The 18,689-nt window shown below is 37.4% G+C and overlaps 1 protein-coding gene across 16 annotated transcripts in view; it reads left to right on the top strand.

Moving 5' to 3' along the window:
• Positions 1 to 18,689, top strand: part of TENM2 (teneurin transmembrane protein 2) — a 1,085,256-nt gene that overhangs the window by 350,097 nt on the left and 716,470 nt on the right. For all 16 annotated transcript variants that reach the window (XM_068205619.1, XM_068205638.1, XM_068205636.1 and 13 more), the window contains one exon: positions 659 to 732. The gene's annotated coding sequence lies outside the window, so the exon portion shown is untranslated. The remainder of the gene's footprint in view (positions 1 to 658; positions 733 to 18,689) is intronic.

Below are 18,689 nucleotides of genomic sequence, written 5' to 3'. Positions count from 1 at the left end.
AAAGGGATAAGTCCAACACTGCAAACCTTCTATGTTTTATTATCTACAGTATTTGTGTACAGCACTGCTAATTATACCCCAACAGTGCAGAGATCCAATCTTCTCAATGTAATGTCTTCCTGATGATCTGTCTTTAAATGATAAATGAAAAGAATAAGCTGCCTTCTAGCTGCATATACAACAAAGTTTATTGCCACCCAAAATTGCTTTTTATTGCTTGGGTAGGTGGGGAGGTGTAGAAGGAAGGTTGAAACCAGACTTTTTCCTAACCTGTTCTCAGGTTATATTATTGGGATATATTTCCAGTGTTGTTCAATCTCCCTGAAATACATCTCCCTGAAATTCAAAGGGGAAAAGTGGCTGTATGGGGTTAATCTTGGAATTTTACAGAAGAGTTTAGATCAAATCAAAACTCAGCTGTTGGTGAACCACAGGTTCTCCTTGATCATGTAAGTCCTTCCATCACCCACTCCAGCACGGCACTTGTGAAATGCAGAAATCTGTCACTTCTGAGATAAAGCCACTAATCCACCTCTCTCCTTGACACTTTCTCTGTTCAGTGGGCAGATTTCTTATACGGATATTTTCTGTCACTTTTGCCAGTACTACCTCTGTGTCATAAGCTGATGGCTTTAACCAGTGATTTTCTGTTTTTCAGACTCGACGTGGAAATCCAAACACCTCTCTGTGAAGTGTTTTCAGAGTTCATCCCCTGCTGAAAGTCTCCTCAAGGTAATGCTTGTGAATGACAGCAGGTGTATTGTAAGCTAAATTTTTGAAAAATGTTTCTTGCTCATCCAAAGAGCTTGTGAATTCTGTAGTCTGTGTTATTCCTCTCAGTGTCAGCATCAGTCTTGCTGCTTAAATATCCATAATTGTCCTTGTTCTGATTATTTTGGGTTAATTTTTTAATCACACTTTCACTTTCCATGCTGTTGTGCAAATTTTGAAGTTCCATATCTCTGTGCTATCTTTTCATCTTTCGTATCACCTTATTTCTATATATTGCTCAATTTTTTTTCTCTCTGAGAAGTAAACTTGATTATTGCCTTTAACTGCTCTTAATTTTTGCCACATCTGCTCAAGCATTTAGTCTATTTCTCTCTTAAAAATACATTTGGTGTTCATTGTCATGAGCTTGTGCACTTTATTTCTGACATAGGTCTCAATCTAGTTCCAGTGCGATTTTTATATGAACTCATTGTGTGGGTTTCAAAAGGATTTCCAGTGTAAGGGTTCCTTTTGGATTCTTTAGTGGAAGGCTTATATGTTCAAATCTTTAACATTGTGTCTGTGTGCTTACTTGTGAATGCATCTGAATACCCACTTCTGTATGTATATATATAATATATATGTGTACGTATACATACTTGTATATATACACCTGCAACTCCTACTGCTACGGTGAAAACAGACCATATATATATGCCTATATCATTGAGTGAGGTTCTCTTTTGAGAAGAGAAGACATTGTGATGACTGTAAGGTTCTTTATAATCTATTGATCTGCTTCCTGAGCTGTGATAGTTTTGTGCTCTGCAGAATGAACAATATCCGTTGTATTACAGGCTGCAGTTGTGGGGATTTGAAATTCCTACTGACACTTGCAGCACTCTGCTTGCCTTGTCCTGGGCATTTTTGGCAGGAAGTCCTATTATTTGGGAAAATAAAAATGTGTATGTTATTCCCAGTGCTTTGGCTCCCTGGTGAAAATTCAAGCCCTAGGATGTAATCAGGAGTCTTTTCGAGTGCTTGCATTGATTGCTGTTACTGCCTTGCTCAGTCTGGATGCAGCAAGGTGCTCAATTGTTCTCCCTCTCTCACTGGTTTGCAGTCTGCTCTTGTGAGGAATGGCTGAGGAGGAGTTTCTCTCTTCCTGTGGCTACCCCAGCACTTCTTATTTACTTATTGCTCTGGGTGTATAGAGGCTTGTTTTACAATATGGTTCTTTCTCACAGCAGAAAGATCTTGTCAGCAGAAGATTATGGCACATATAAACTGGTGATATGAGGGGTTGTGTCTGTCTGCAGCTTCCCTTTGCACTTGCAAGTCAGAGAGATACTGAAAGACCTATTTCTGAATTTTGAGAGCCAACATATCAACACTCAAGGATGCTATTTCCATGATTTCACTGTCTGGATAGTTAAAGTTGATCACAGCATTGCTCATACATGCAGGTTACACAGAACTGCCAGATTAAAAATCTGTAGCATATACATGGTACAGCCAGGCAAAATGTGTTAGAAGACTGAAAAATTTAGACTGATTGTTCTGGGAAAGTAGTAGTCAAGTTAGAGAAAATTGACCTAGTTGTCAGGGGGAAGACATGGTCAGCAACTTAGAGAAACATAAGAGTTACCCAAATTGGCTATGGAAATTCCTAATCCTTTCACTTGGCATGTTTCACCTGGTGGTTGTGACCTGTTGCCTTATCCCCATGACTGCCAGCCTCTGGTCCCAAAGGCTCTGGCATTTGTGATGCTAATGTACCTCTACCTGTAAGCAAGTTGTTGGATCTGATCTCTCACTTTCCTACCTGAAAAGTCATCAGCCTCTAAGCAGGTGTCAAATATTCATTCAAGTGCACTTTTCAGCCATGAACTCAGGTTTTGTGCATGTGTTAATTATTCAGCACTGATAAGAAGGGGAGAAAAACAACTTGGGAAATTGATGTTTGTATCAGAGATCATCCCTTCAATTGTATTAATTATATTTATTCCTTCAGATCTCTAAAATGAAATGGTCAGATTGTTCAAGAGGACAAAAATTTGGAATCAAGAGTTCTACTAGTAGTTTTTTAATAACAAATGTATTAAAAGGAAGTGAATGCAATCCAGATGTGCCCCAAACAACTGGATTAGAATATACAGTAGCAATTCACAGGGGATATTTTTACACTGTGTATCAATGGGGTGTATTAATCCAGTTTGTCATGAGATGGTAATTGCACTTAATGAAAATTTAACATAAATTTCAGCAATTCAAAGCCACATTCTTTGTGGGTTTTTTTGTTGAGATTCAATTAATAGGAGAGTTCATGGTTTATGAAAAAATTGTTACTTTTCTTCTGCTTGGGAATTCTTTCTCTGCATCTTAAGTATCATTAAATGTGATTAATTCCATTTGGAACTGATAGTTTAGTTTCAATCCCAAAGTTATTTCGGTTGTTTAGGTCCACAAACAACCTTGGAGGTCAGTTAAGGAAGGGATATTGGGTAGCCAGTTTCTTTTGTCTCTAAAAGTTTCCACTGCTTCTGTCTTGCTTTGCTGCTTCATATAATGCAAAAAAGAACACTTCTAAAAGTGCATATTTGCGGAACTGCTTTAGAAACTTAAAGTACATTGTTTCAGAAACTATGGTAAAATAGCAGAAAATAATTTAAATACAACTGCAAATATTGAGGTTGGTACCTAGAGGGATTATAAACTAGAATTTTGCCAATCATGAATAAAAACCAAAGCTCCTGTAATTGCTGGTGTCCTGTGAAAACAGTGGATGGAACGAATAAAGAATTACACAAGTCATTTGGGCTTCTCAGTGGTAATTGATATTTACTCAATAGTGGTGTTGGGGCTGGCTTTTTTCTTTTGTGGTGGGGTCTGGTTTTTTGTTCTTGCTTTTTTTTCAGATACCTCAAATAGACTGTTTTATAATGACCTTCATCTAACAGTGCTTAGTGGTGTAGATTCTATGATAATGCATTTGTGGGGGTTTTTCCTCCTCAGAGCTCTTTCCCTGTCTATAAGTCTTTCAGAAAATATCTAATTTCAGTTTAGTCACTGCAAGTGTACTACTATTGTAGCACTTTTTGAAATTTTGACAAGAGTACTTCACAGCCAGCTACAACTATTTATAAACATGAGGTTGTCTTTGATCCTAAATCAGCTTTCAATTACCATTTTAGTTATGCTGGAGAAAAAAAAAAAAAAGATTTAATCATATCCAGGATACAGCAAACTTGGGAGGATGGAGTTATTTTAAGGCTTGTGGTACTAATTATAGCTAACTCATTACCATACATTGTTGCTGGCATTCTACAATACTTGTTTGTATAGAACTTGTCAGGGCATTTAGCATGTTCTACTGTTGGTTCTTTCTTTAGTAATATATGAATTGCTTGATTACTTGAGTTGTGCTTTTTAATAATTGCTAAGATTTGGCTATTGAGTACTGTCAGATTTTCCTTTTCATAAATGTTAATTGGAGAGGGTAAGGCAGTAATAGTTTTGGATTCTTTTTAGCTGCCTGGTGTTCTTCTTGCTCACTGAGTAAACAACAAAAAATCTAACTTGATATTTTAACTTCCCTTATTTTAACCTTTTCATCAATGCAGGGAAATTAATTGGAATAGTCGTTCTTCTCTCCAGTATTACATCCTGTATTTTAATGCCAAATACATCCTTGTGCCAGTGTCTAGCAAAACAGAAAAGGGGGCTGTCCTTGTAGCAGAATATTGAGCACTGATATTATTTTTTGCCATTAAACCAATGGGCATCTTAAAAATGTTGAGGAATAGAATTTCTGTGACTCCTGTAGCAAAGCCTGCAGTGATTATCACAGCAAGTACTGCATTAAGAGACAAGTTCTCACATTAAAGTGGAGTCCCCACACTGTTCATTTTCCTTTCTGTAGTTTTCCTATGCAATAGTGAGGTACCTTTCTCATGTCAGTAGAATGGGAAATTTATGATCAAAGGTTGCATTCACTTAATGTTAATCTCTACTTTAAGTATAAAGAGAAGAAGTAGAATATGAAAGTCCTGTGATGGTACTGTAATCTCTCAAGGTGTTAGTCAGAAAGTACCAGCAGAAATCTTGAAAGAGCAAAATGCAAATAAAGAAAATAAAGAGAGAGTTGTGTAAAAGTACCAGAGGGTTGTGGGATATTTTGTGTTCCTATTTAAGTTCAGGGTGGATTTTTGGGAAAAGGTCTCAGAGCAGCATTGCTTTGCCTGTTATGTTGGATCAGTAGCTGTACATCTGCATTTAGACCTCAAGCTCCTGAGCAGACCCATTCTTCACCTGCTGATCTAGCAAATATCTGTGATAGTAAGACTGAGTGCTAGGCAAAAATATGAATAAAATGATGGTTAGTTGCACAGCAACTTCAGTGTGAGTATTTTTGTATCCAGTGTGCATCTGCAATCATGAAGGTGCAGATGTAGAGAAGGGCTGGGGATGTGTATTTCTAAATCCAGCCAGAAACTTTCATGTGCTTAGAAAGGATGTGTTTTAAATAAGAAGGAAGTGCATTATATTACTAATGGAATATTTAAGTTTATTTGCATTTTAGTTCTTTTTTAGAAAGCTGCAAGTTTTCTTTAGCAGCATTTATGTATTTGGATATAAATGTTTTAATTTCTACACTTTCTACGAACTGAGGAGTAAACACTGTTGTAATTATTTGCTCAAAAATCTTCTATGTATAGCTTGGCTGCAAGGCTGGTCATACCCAGTGTTCTTTAGGGAATGTTTATGTAAATAGTTACGTAAATAGTCACACATATATTTATAAATATGATTTGTGTAAATGCTGAAATAAATATTTGTTTTCCTTTACAGTATTGCTATTTCTATTTGAATTAGTAGAAGAATAATTAATGTGTAAATATCCTTCAGCTAATACAGCATAACTTTATACCTTCAAATTTTAGTTTCAAGTGAATAACCTTCAGTCAGTACAGTTTCTTTAAGTGTCTAGAAGCTGTAGATTGTTGTTTCTGTATGTCACACCTTGGCCAAAAATGAATGGAAAAGTGACACATGACTGATGCTCCCATATGCAGTTATGTTCTTGCCAGTAAAAGAAACCAACAGAAACAAGGAAATACACCCCAGAGCTGCAGTGAAGTCATTGTTTTTCTGGGTGAGGATCCTGTGATTTATCCAAGAGATGTTGAACTGCAGCACAGTGTGGCTTTGAGAGACAGCTCATCATAATCTCTGGGGCCATGACCTAAGAGATTAAATAGAACGATGAGTTTGTGTTGTCAGAGCAATTCTGTCTAGAGGACAAAACATTTTATTTAAAGGGTAGATTGATGGGATTAAAGCATTGCATTTATTTCCTTTACACACTCAAATATACTGTAAGTTGTTTTTTATTAAACCAGACATTGGATTGCTAAAGGAATTATTTTAGGACAGATGATTTCATTTAAATTAATATTGAAGGATTTATTAGTAAACTCAGTTCCTACCATTCCTTTGCACAAAAGCAACTTAATCTTTTCTTATTTCATATTTATTTTAACTTGCAGAATATTTCGAAGAATTGGAGGCATGTAATTCAGTCTCTTTATTCCTTTTCAGCACTAAATAAACTTGGAATGCTGCAAGGTATTGGGACAATCAGAAATTCAAATAATTCTGAAGTCTCTTTTCTTTAAATGCTTTTAAAAATGGCACAAATAGTACATATTATTTGTCATCCCTTTATGTAGCTACACAGCTCTGAAGAATAAACAGGTGAATACACTTGAAAGCACATAGTCTTTTCACAAATTTAATTCCTCACTGTAAGAAAATTACCTAAATGTTTAAATAACCACTTTACACAGAGAGCCTTTTCATTGTCTTTCCCTTTCCCTGTAGTTCTCAGCAGGTGTTTAAATGTTTTATTTTTTTCATTTCAGACTATCCATGTAAAGGAATACCAAAAAATGTGTTAGTTTTAGATAATGCAAAATTCCCTTTGCTCAGCTTCTTAGTTCATAGTTATCTGTGTGAATTAGAAATCTATTACTGAGTGTTCATTTTTCACCCAAATCTATTCACCAAGCATCAAAACTCATCAGTGAGATGGAGTAATGCCATTTAATTAGTCTTTGATATACAGTTAAATTAGGTCTTAATAAGGGGTAGTGCATCCTAAAATCAATTATCTCTCTCCTCTTAATAAGAGCAACTAATTAGTAGGTAAATTGCCACAGTTCCCCTTTTATCCTACAGTTTTTACAATCTTGTGGAGGAGATTAGGCTGAGGAAATTACTCCCTGGCAGCTCTGAGAAATTTTAGGGCATACCTTAGAAAATGTTTTTTCTAAACTAACTGCAGTACAGAAAAGAAACAAAAAAGAAATGGGAAAAAACCCCACTTAATTTCTTGATAATTTTGCCCAAATTGCTTGTGTGAGGAAAAAAACAAACATGAACAAGGTGTAGCCCTGCCTGATGCACCCTATTAATATGCAGTGAGTTTCTGCCCTGGCATTTCTTTCAATAGAGTTATCAACTACCCATACTATCTCTTTTCTTCGTGGAAATTTGTCCAGCTGCAAACAAGGGGATACTTCATGGGCCTTAAGTACAGTCTTCACAAAATATGGTTTTATGTGGAGAACGTCTTTCTTTTGGGTGGAGAATCAGAATTCCAAAGCTGAAAATTATTGCCACACCATACAAATGTGGCACAATGCTCATGGAAAAAGCCAGGTTTTATCCATAGGTACCAAAATTTTTCCGTGTTTTAAGCAAGAAAGTGTTGCTTTTGAGATTCTAGGCTTTTAGTTAAGACTTCCAGCTTCCTCAAATGAAAGTTTCTTCCATTTTTAAATTTCTGTTCCCAGTCACAACAACCTAACTGCTGAATAAAGAAGAGCATTTTGAGAATGCTCAGGTTTTCTCCACAAGATCCATCTGTCTCAAATTGCTGCTGGACATTTACTGACTTTGACAGCCCCTAATTTCTTTCAGTCATGTAGGACAATACACACTATATTGCTATAGATTTGTCAAATTTGGTGGTGTCTTGTTGATGTTTTGCTCTCAGAACATGGTGTCATTTTCTTTTCTTGGATAATTTTTTAAATTTTTTTTTGGTCTTGGTCAAAAGTTTGAAGGGAACTCAAGGACACGCTTGTAATTAATCAAGAAATGCAGAGGCTTTTTTTCATTCTTTATCTGCTGCTACTACATCCTGCATATACTAGTCCCTTTGCACTAAACTTCCTTGCCAAGCATGTCAGAGAGATTTTATAACTGTGAAAGTGCGATGTGATTGCTTCAGTTTCCCTTATGCTTATTGTTGCAGCTTTTCTAGACACTTTCTGGTGTTAGTCATTAATGACAACACAGTGCCCCCGTTTAGAGAGTGAGAGGTTGCCGTCTGTTCTTTGTTTTTCCTCCCTGCTGCATTACTCATAGTTCTTGTGGAATGAAACATTCTTCGGGCAACCGTTCCTCCCTGAGAGACTTGGTGAGACAATGCAGGCTTTGACACCTATTTCCAATCCAAACTTATCCCAGCAACTCAGTTCATGACTTCAGCAGGACCAGAAGCTGGGAGAAGGAGCCCTCCTGTCTGACTTTGAGCTGGTCTGGGACAGGCGGTGATAGTGGTGAATATCTGACTCCCCAGCCAGGGACATTTGCAGCAGCAGCTCTGATGTTATGGCAGTGATCTGCTTGTTGGAGATCAGCTTAAGCAGCAGAGAACACCAAGCCAAACGTGTCCAGGTTCCTTCTGCGTTCCCTGGATATAACCCCAGAATCCATGCACAAAATGTTCCTAAGCCCTAACAGAGTGTAGGCACCCTCACCTGTGCTCACCTGTGCTCTGCACACGTGCTAATGAAATCAGCACACACTGCCTGAGCACTCACAGAAAACACCTGTAGATACTGGGGTGAGGGAGCCAGGGCAGCACTCAACAAAAACCTCCGGGTGACACTGCTTTAGACTTTCTTTGGTACCTCAGGTGCCTTTTCAAGCCTTTTGTCTTTTCTGACCCTCTCAGCTGTGGAAAATTTAAGATGGGGTGGACACTTTCAGAATCTACTATCCAATCTAGGTGGAGTTTAAGCATCTGTGCTAAACCTACTTCTGCTGAGGACCTCATGTTAAGAGGACTGAAGGAAATAAAATTAATTCATAGTGTGGTTTCATGGCTGTGCTTTATATGTTTTTTTATTATGTAAGTTATTAGTTTCTGGATGGACATGAGTGGCAAATTTTAAGCTATTTTAAAAGCATATAATTTTTTGGTTTTTGTTTAATTTAATTTGGAATGGTGGATTAAAGTCATAGAATCATTTGGGTTGGAAAAGACCTTAAAATTTATTTAGTTCCAACCCCTCTGCCATGGGCAGGGTCACCTTCCACTAGAAGTTAGACTAGCTTGCATTTTATAAATGGAAAACTGTGGGCAGTTGGGAAAAAGCCATTAAGCTTATTCCTCACATTCTTGTTTGTATGCTGAATTTAGCATGTATGCAAATTCTTTTAAAAAACTAGAAAAAGTCAACATGCTTCGAAATACAGCTGGAGAACATAAAATATCTGAAATCCTTTCTTTGATCTCTGCAGATGAGATGTGGTTCAAAATGGGGACTCAAAGATTGTCACCTCCCACTCCTCCTTTTCCCCAGCTGTGCATTTTCTGTGAAGGCCAAGTTGGAGTCCAAAGGGGTTGCTGGGGTTGAGCTGGATTTCAGAACCAGCTGTGCCCTCACAGCCCAGAAGGGACTTTCTATTACAGCATCTTCTGAATTGCAGCAGTAGGTTTGGATTAAACCCCTGTCACAATAAGTATTAACAAGCTGTTTAAGCAGTAACAAGGTAATTTTACAGACTGAAAATGAATATTAATTGCTAGGTTTTCTCAATTTATTGTGTAGCCCTGACAAAATTATTGTACCAGGTTTATGTTGTCTTCATCTCTCTCCTTTTCCTGTTTGCAGTGGACTTGGTTCAGGTAGGAGTCTTTGTTCTTGCAAAATTTTGAAGGGTTGGTGGCATGCCTGTTTGAGAAAGTATCTAAGTCAGTATGTTCGCTTTTAAATGAAATTAATTTTTCCTTAATGAAGACTAGATGAAGAGAAATAAAAGATATCTTTGTCCTCTTGTCTACTCCCTATTACTTGTCTACTCCTTGTCTACTCCCTAGTAGCAATGCATCTTTTCCCTGCCAAAGGGCATGGTGGACTCCTGAAATCACCAGGCAGGACAAAATGCCATCCCCAAAGGCCCTCTCTCTTTGACTCTCCTTTGACAGCTTTTGTTGTGTGAGCCACAGCTCTGTGAAGTGAGGTGGGCTCTCCTCCTTGATAACATTTCTAGATCACCAAAGCGATTTTATGTAAAACTGAACAAATAATGGCTAAAATCGACAACCTATGTTCAGTGTCAGGAATTATCAGTTGTGCAGGTCTGTTCTGTTCCCTGTCATCTCATCTCCTCAAAGGAGCTCGGACACTTTGCTGCTGTCACATTGGCATGGTCGCATCATGATTTACATCTGCAGCGTGTAAACAACAGCACTGAGAGCTGTTTGACAAGTGGCAGTTTCCCTGGTAAATAAATCAGGGATGCACTTAGAGTCATTAACAGGGACTGCCAGTGTTTGAGATGGGGCTGGTGCCTGAAACACTCTGCCCTAAGCAGATTCTCCTCTTTAGGACTGGTGGAAGAATGAAGAAACAAACAAAAAAAAATTACCTGACTTCAGGTGTAATACTTGTGCAGGCTTCATGTTTAATCAGTAGTTTGTATGAAATTATCAGTGGTGTTTGACCCACTGGCTTTCTGTGGGTATTATTCCAAAATCCAAGACCAGGGATCTTTATTGAACAAGACTTTTCTCAGGTAGCCAGTTGTTCTGTTGGGTAAGTAAAGGAAAGGAAAGGTCAGCATGACAATAAACCCTTTGCTGCAGTTGCAGCTGTCACTTGGTGCACAAGAAGGAAGGATGGGCACTTTGACATTGGGTAACAAATGTCACCCCATTGCCCACGGGTATTTATTTTTATTCTGTGTTTGATAATCAGTAATATGGATTTTTTCATGCATTCCAACACTTGATGCTCATGTAGGTCTTGTCTGCTGTGATCTTGAGGTAACTTTTCAGAGCTTCACCCCTGGTGTCAGAGGCCTGTTTTAAGAGGAATGCTTGTAAGAACAATATTGGTGCTGCTTTTAAAAGTAATACAGGCACTAAAGCAAAAAGAGATTTTAATCATTAGGATGAAATCTCCCTGACAATAAGATAAAATGACCACTGTAACAGTTGTTTATCATGAACTGATCAGAATCCAACTCTTAACCTTACTATAAACCAAATTACAATGTTATTTAAAAACAACCAGACCTCTTTGCGGCCACAGACCAGTGAGTTTCCTGTCCTTTTCCATATCTGATTTGTTTAATCCTGCACATGTGTAAAACACCACCAAAGAAGGAACACTGTGCAAGTATCTAAAAATAACTTTCTGTTGATATAAAGCACTACACAGCGGAACTGGCGACAGAAATAACCTGTATGGCTGCATCCTGGTGTTTATTATTCATGCAGGGTTGTTAGTTCATCTAGAAATGTTCTTTGTTAGGTTTGCTGTTTCCCCACACATACCTGTGTGATTTGTCTTCCTACTCCGTATCTTCTTCTCAGTGACAATGAGTTGTGCTGATTTAAAGGCTAAGATTGAGATCAGAACCAAGGGACATCACAGGTTGAATGTTTTTATGTATTCATCTTTTCAGGAAGAATTTGATTCCTGTCCTCCCTCTCTTCTTTGAGATAAAGCCTTCTAGCCTCTCTGGGAGTCTGGGGAAAAACAAAAATGTCAGCAGCTGTTCAACAAATTATAAATTTCACCTGAATTTAAAATTTAATTTAAAATAATCTGACCTTGACTTTTTAAATGCTAGAAAGTTTGATGCTTCCTTCTACAAGAACTTGAATTTACTTTCCACATTGATAGATGGCAATAAATATTCTTTATTCTGTTGGCTGTTAATCATTTTATGTTTCATCTCTGTGCTTTGGGTAAACAGAACCACATAAAACAGTAGCTGAAGAGTAACTTTCTTATCCTGTTGCTTCCTTCCTACTGCAAGTATTTCATTCCTTGGTGCTTTTTTTTCCTCTTGTGTCTCCCTTTCCTATTGTTTCTCACAGATCTCCAGTTTATCTTCTCTTTTCCCTCTTCTTCTAATTTCCCCCTTTTGCCTCTCAAATTTTTTCTAATTTTACAGCTTTCTCCTCAAAACACAGCCCTGTACTAACATGAACACGAAGCAACGTCCTTCTCTATTCCCTTTTCTGCCCCAAGCCCTGGGATTTGCACTCTCCAGAGGGAAAGCTCATTACAACCTGAGCCAAGGGCAGCATGTAGCAGTCAGAGTAAATTCAAAGCTCTCCTCAGCCCCTCTGGCTCTCACTCTGGGGAGGGTGATTTCAGCAATGCACTGCATTACTCAGTGAAATAATTACTCTTTGCCACGCTGCTCAAGCTCCTTGGCATTGGTGGGGAGCAGGATGGAGGATGGCACGGGGCAAAGCTGGGAAGGGAGATGGCTGTGGCAATCTTGAGTTGTTTTTCCACTCTCAGCTGCCTTTGTGTGTGCTCTACCTGTGGCTACAGCTGTCACAGGGCTGGGTAAATGTGTAAATAGTAATTGACTCATCTTGACCCATTGTTCCATTTCAGAATCAGGTTATTTAACAAATGAATGTCAAATGCTTTTCCCTAATTCATGAATTGCACTGCTATGGCATGGGAAGTGTTACAACTCTGAGGTCAGACTTTCATAGCAGAATCATTGTATGTTACCATCCGTTATGGCTGTGATGGATCCTGGCTCAATACTACACACTCACACAGGAATCTTAGATTATCAGGTTTTTTTCTTTTGGAAACAATATTAAGGATGTGTTGCACATTGAACAATCCCATTTCATGCCACCAGGATGGTGAAAATACTCTGTGCAATTCCAATTCTTATTTCACCCTGAATGTTACCGCTACTGTTGTGGTGCCTTTAGACTTTCATTTAGAGAGAAATACTTATCAGGATAAGTAATTTATTCAGCACTTTTCACTTCACATTACAGTTATATTATCTGAAGACAGAATTACATAATGCACTCTCAGAAATGAATATGGATTGTTTTGCTGCAAAGTGTGTGTGTGTGCTTTGTCATCAGATATGAGAAATGCAAAAACAAATGTAGAAGGGCAAGTGTATCAGACATAGAGCTTTTATCTTACTAAGGAGTTCAGAAAAAAAGTAATTTTTAATATTGTAATTCATGTTCTTATATATTCCCATTTTGGTCAGTGGCAAATTTTATGATCCAAGCACTGAATGTGTGCATAGTTTTCTAAATAACATATGTTTAAAGCTTGATGCTCATCTCTCGCTTTATGAAGACCCCACAACATTACGAAGGACCAGCAGGTTCTGGACTGTTTCCACAAGGAGAGGTCTCACACCAGGAGATATTTCCCTTTCCCAGCTCCTGGGGCCTCTGCCCCAGCCGGGCTCCTGCATCACCGCGGGCTCTGAGGTGTTTTGCTGCCATCGACTTTGCATTAGCTGCACCACAGTAATACTTCAAGCTTTCTAGGCTCCTGCTTTTTTTATCTTTTGAGTACAGATGCAGATTACACATCTCTCCCTTCTCTTGTGCTTCCAGTCTGCTGCAGAGAAGGGGCATGCACGCTCCAACTAGTCATGAGCTAAAAGCTTCTGCCACAGAAAGGAACTTTTTAACCTGCCTGTATATACCCCAGCTCAGAGAGGAAATACTTTGGTCTTCCAGCTCTGATGACTTTGAATCACTTGTTTGCTGCAACTCTTTGTGTCTGTCTGTCCTGCATTGCCTGGTTCATTTTGAGGGCATTCTGGTCATCACTGTGAGTGTCTGCAGTGTGGCTCCCGTGTGTGACCAAGTGATGTTTATTCCTGTGCCAGTAATCTTTAGGCTATCATCGTGTTTAAAGGGGTTTTTACCCAAAGGGGAATTACAGTCTCATATTATAAGGCTCATTTGGGTCCTGATCCAAGGGAAATTATTATTCAGATGGTCTAAAGAACTGACAGATGTGACAGTATTGCTGTCCTCACTTGTACAAAGTAATTTTCATATATTTACCCCCTGACCTTTGTCTTTATCATTGATGTTGGATTTATCCTTGCCAGCTGCCCTGTCTGGAGTTCTCAGCTTCCTGTAAATGTTGTTTGACATTTTGTCCATTCCTTAACCAAGTTGGAAAGGTCAGGGACTACTAACACATTTAAGGTAATATTCTCCATATTTTTTGGTCAGAATCTTTCCTTCTTTCCTCTTTTTGAAGTACAGGATTCAGTGAGACAAAAACAGATACTGCCTCTGCACAGATAATCCTGTGTACTCAAATAGGAGACAACTGTCTGTGAACTATAAAGAGGTATGAAATCATGATTTGAATACTATGTATTTATTTCCTTTTACTTGTTTGAGACATGGGTGTTCACATTTCCAATTCATTCTTCACACCCATGATAACAAAACAACTTCTGTTTCCATCGGGCAAGTTTCAATCTTGCACAGCTGTTGTGTAGGAGAGTCTAAGAAAAAAAACACCCATCCTGTGAACTTGCAATACTCTCGTATGGAACACGAAACAGGTTCTGTCCTGCACTAGGCTGTGGATTTTATTTGTTTTACAAAATTAACAACATAGGCAGATTTGTGTCTTGAGTAAATTTGTACATTCATTCTAAACCTACCTCTTGTTTAAGACAGTTTGCATGAGAGTTTCTTGATTTTTCAAAAATTATTATTATTTTTTACTCAAAAATTAAGCACAAATCTACTTTTTTATTATCGATGGGGTTTATATTCAGCTCAGAAATTCAAGTATTATTATGAATGAAATGAAGAGAAATTATTTACTATAATATCTTAAACATAACATTATTCAAATTATTTGTGTGACATATTTAAGTAAACCCTGAATATTTAAAATAATTTAGCCATATTTCTTTGTTTATTGGTCTATAAAGAAATAATCTATAATTGAGATACTTAATTTAACTATCTAAACTTTAAAAATCAATTTAAAGTCAATTACTATTGTATGCTGTTGGGGTTGTTTTTGATGATTGGTAGGATTTCAGCATCCTAGATAACTATTCAAAAGAAGCCTTCCCATTTTAACCTGATAAATTTTAGGCACAGGTCTACATATGATTCTGTTTTCTGTGTATCCTGCTGTGGAATAAAGCAGCAAACCACAAAAGAGAAGCTGCATTTCTCCAATAATTTTAACTTCATGGTAGGTTTCTTCCACAGTTTTCCTGTAAAAAGCCATAGTAGTGCAAGTCTATAACTTAGAGCCATGAAATGGTGTTTTCCTATGCAAGCCTTGCAGTTTCAGATTAGAGATTATCAAAGCAAAGAGATGAGGGACTGAGTATCAGCAGTGTGGTCGTTGCCCATAGGATGTGGGAAGATTCCCTCATACATTAGTCAGTGCACAATTTGAAGGAAATTGGTGAATAATGCCCATTAGCAATTAAGAGATTTAGAATCTTTAGCTATCTTCATTAGATATATCAAGCTTCTTCATCAGTCTTATAAGGAAGCAGACACATGATATTCACAAAATTGGCAGTAATCACGCTGACATTTTTTTTTTAATATATTTTCAATGGATTAGTTTGGTTTAGGTTTTTTTATGAGGTAGGAATATTCTACAGTGTAAATATAAATATGGAGACAAAATTATGCTGAACAATGAGGAACAGTATCTCTCATGTCACTGTAATGAAAGCAACAATAAATTCTACTTGCCCCTTCTGACTGGCTGTAATTACAACATTGGCTGCAATTCACTTGAAGAAAATTGTTTTGGGTGTTTTACCAACATAAATTATGGTAAAAATATTTATGAAACTACTTAAGCCGCTTGTCAAAAAATGTGCCTGCTCTGATAAAGAGAAAAAACACCATTACATAGTCCACATGGTGATTTTTAGGCTTTTCCTTTTCAGCATCTCTGTTCAAGGAATTAAAAAAAAAATAAAAGATTATTTGTTGCTTTGTTTATCTTGTCGAAAGATTATCTTAGTAAAATTTCATAACGAACACAGGAAAGTTCACTGGGGAAAATGGAAACTCATACAACTGAAAGGAAATTAATGTGGAGTAACAGCACTGAGAGACCTTGAGGCAAAAGTGGGAGAACAAATGAGATGTTAATCTACACTGAGATAGCTGAGAAGTGGTCAGTGCTACTATAAGCAGCCCATATAAAATGTTCTCAGTTTGGAGCAGGGGAAAAACCCTTTCAGCATGAGCTCATGAAATAATAAACTCAAGATACCACATTACCGATAAGTCTGATCAATTATAATCTGCTTAGAGGAAAGCACAGTAGATAAGGGAGCTAGAATCAGATTTGGAGAACAACAATGCTTGGGAAATAGCAGCTTCATTTGGCATTTTAAGGGATGTACTGTTCATCGACTCAACTAGCCTGCAATAAAACAAGCTTTGTTATTACAGCATGAAGATGCTGAAGGCCACAATTTTGTCAACTTTGCAGGCAGACAGTTTCTCTGAGATGCAGAAGATGAGCTGCATGGTATATTCCATTTTCATACAGTGCCCTCAGAGTGCAGTTACATGCACAGGTATCTTCACAGTTTTCCTTTGGTGTTTTGAAAGGGACTACAGGTACATTTAATGTTGAATATCTGGGCATTTTACCTGGTTTTCTTCAGGAGAAAGTAAGTGGAAACCACAATGAAGGCAACTTAGATCATGCACACACATATATTTTACATACCTACATGCAAATTAAACTAATGATGCCTACATCATTAATGATTCCTACATGCACTGTGTTTTGTCCCCTCGTTGGAAATCAAACTTTTTAAAATGCAAGGGAACTATATCCCCCAAAGTAACAGGCACAAACAAACTTTTAAACTTGAATCCATAAAAAAACATACTGTAATTACATCACTGAGAGTATTTTGAATCTCCTAATAAAAATATAAAATAAAAGGGCAACAGGCATAGTTGTTACCCAGAAAACAAAATATTTCTATAATCTTTTATCAGCAATCTCTTGAAGGTAACATTGATTTTTCCATGCTATTAACAAGAAGATTTAATCTCTTGGCACCATCTCTAGTAACTTGTTGATCATTTTATCAAGCAATAGATATAAAAGTGAAGCTATTTGACTCAGTTTGTCATGTCCCACGTTTGACACGCTGTTGGAGTTGCTTGGTGCTGTTTTTTTAATTCTGTTCATTGTAATCCAGCAGTAGCAAACAGAAAGCATGTTCACAGGGAATTCAGCTTCAGCTGGAGTAAATGAAACAGCTTCAGCTGTTATGTAAATGAAAACAGAGTTCGGGAAACATTAAAAATGTAGCTGTCAATTCGAGTTCAGCTCATCACAGAAAAATGCAGACTAATGAAACTGAGGGAAATGATGACCTATACAAGCATTTCTCTTTTAGAAGTCATGCAGAAAAGCTTCCACTCAGTAATTTCAAGAGTGATTGAAAGAAGTATGTATCGTTCAGCAGAAATGAAGGTGGTGGAAGCATTGTTTGGATAATTGGTTATGTTAGATATGAGTGGACTGGATATAGAAGAGGCTGTAAGAATGAGCCATACCATTGATTTTTTTTCTCAATCAATGCTCCTGAAAAGCAAAAGGAAATGAAAATCTTAAGAAAGTATGAAAAGCCCCATTATACTCTGTGAAAATATATTCTTGTATAAAAACTTGTCATACAAGAAGCAGAAGGGTTCGGGTTTCCTTTCTCTGTTTGCTGAAGCGATGTGCAAAGCTGTTAGATTAACCAGTAAGCAGAACAGTTTATAGAAATCATTATATAGACATAGGTGTTTCTTACAAAAATACTTGTTCAAAACAAGCTTGTTATATGAAACAGACTTGTTAGGAGCAGAGGGACTGTTTGTCAGGCTTTGTCAGAAAAGGACCAAGATAGCAAATAAACTCTGCATTCACACCGCTCTCACAGGCACATGCTTTGTCTAGAGTTTGAATTTAGACTATTTAAAAATGTGAATTCCAAAAGTATGGAAGAAAAGGCGGTAGCGAACACTGGAAATACAGATCCAAATATTATCTAATAGTTTTAAATTGTATCTTTCACACTGAAATGTGTCGAACAGGTTGTAAAACTAACACTCCCATTAGGACCTTTTTTCTTTCACCTAGTATTTTTCCCTCTCTGGTGTGTTTCATTGACTTTTTTCCAATATTAATCATAGCCAAAACAAATAAGGCAGGTAATATTTCAGCACTCCTCCCTCTTCTTCCTCATCCCTTTCAAAAAGACAATTCTTGTTCAGAGCTGCAAGCCAGTTTGGGACTTTTCCTTCTGCCTATTATATTGCAATCCCTCAGTACCTCCCTCAATAGAATGTCTACCTGATTTGCTTGATCTTCATTGACATCATGTGTAATGATGCACCATTCTATGCTTTGGTTTCTTTTCAGTCTCTAATAAAGGCAACAAATAACTTGTCTGACCTGGAAATTTGTTAATATTATCTCAGTTATTCAGATCTTAAACTCTGTGATAGTAAACCCAGCCTCAAGTCTGTGTTCATGTAAATTTTTTTTTCCCTTGAACCTACCCCACATTCCTGCATGAAACTTTTTAAGTTAGTTCTTTTTTTCCTGAAGGTTTGTCCATTATCTTCTCTTTTTGAGACATTTGCTATAAAGGACCACTTCTTTTTGAATTTTTGGACAATACCACCCAGATTTTATGTAGACAAACAACTGAGTAGCAATTCCAGTCTGAACAGCTCTGGTGCCTTTGCCAGTTTAAGACAGAAATGTGAAGAAGGGCATTGTGTCCTTATAGAAATGTTCTCTGTTCTGCACAGGAGTGTTTTGGGATAGCAAATCATGTCCTGAGCATCAACT

Source organism: Anomalospiza imberbis, chromosome 15 (assembly GCF_031753505.1).
Source record: "Anomalospiza imberbis isolate Cuckoo-Finch-1a 21T00152 chromosome 15, ASM3175350v1, whole genome shotgun sequence".
Taxonomy (NCBI): Eukaryota; Metazoa; Chordata; class Aves; order Passeriformes; family Viduidae; genus Anomalospiza; species Anomalospiza imberbis.
Note: the sequence above shows the minus strand (reverse complement) of the source record. Positions and strands in the feature narration are given on the sequence as shown.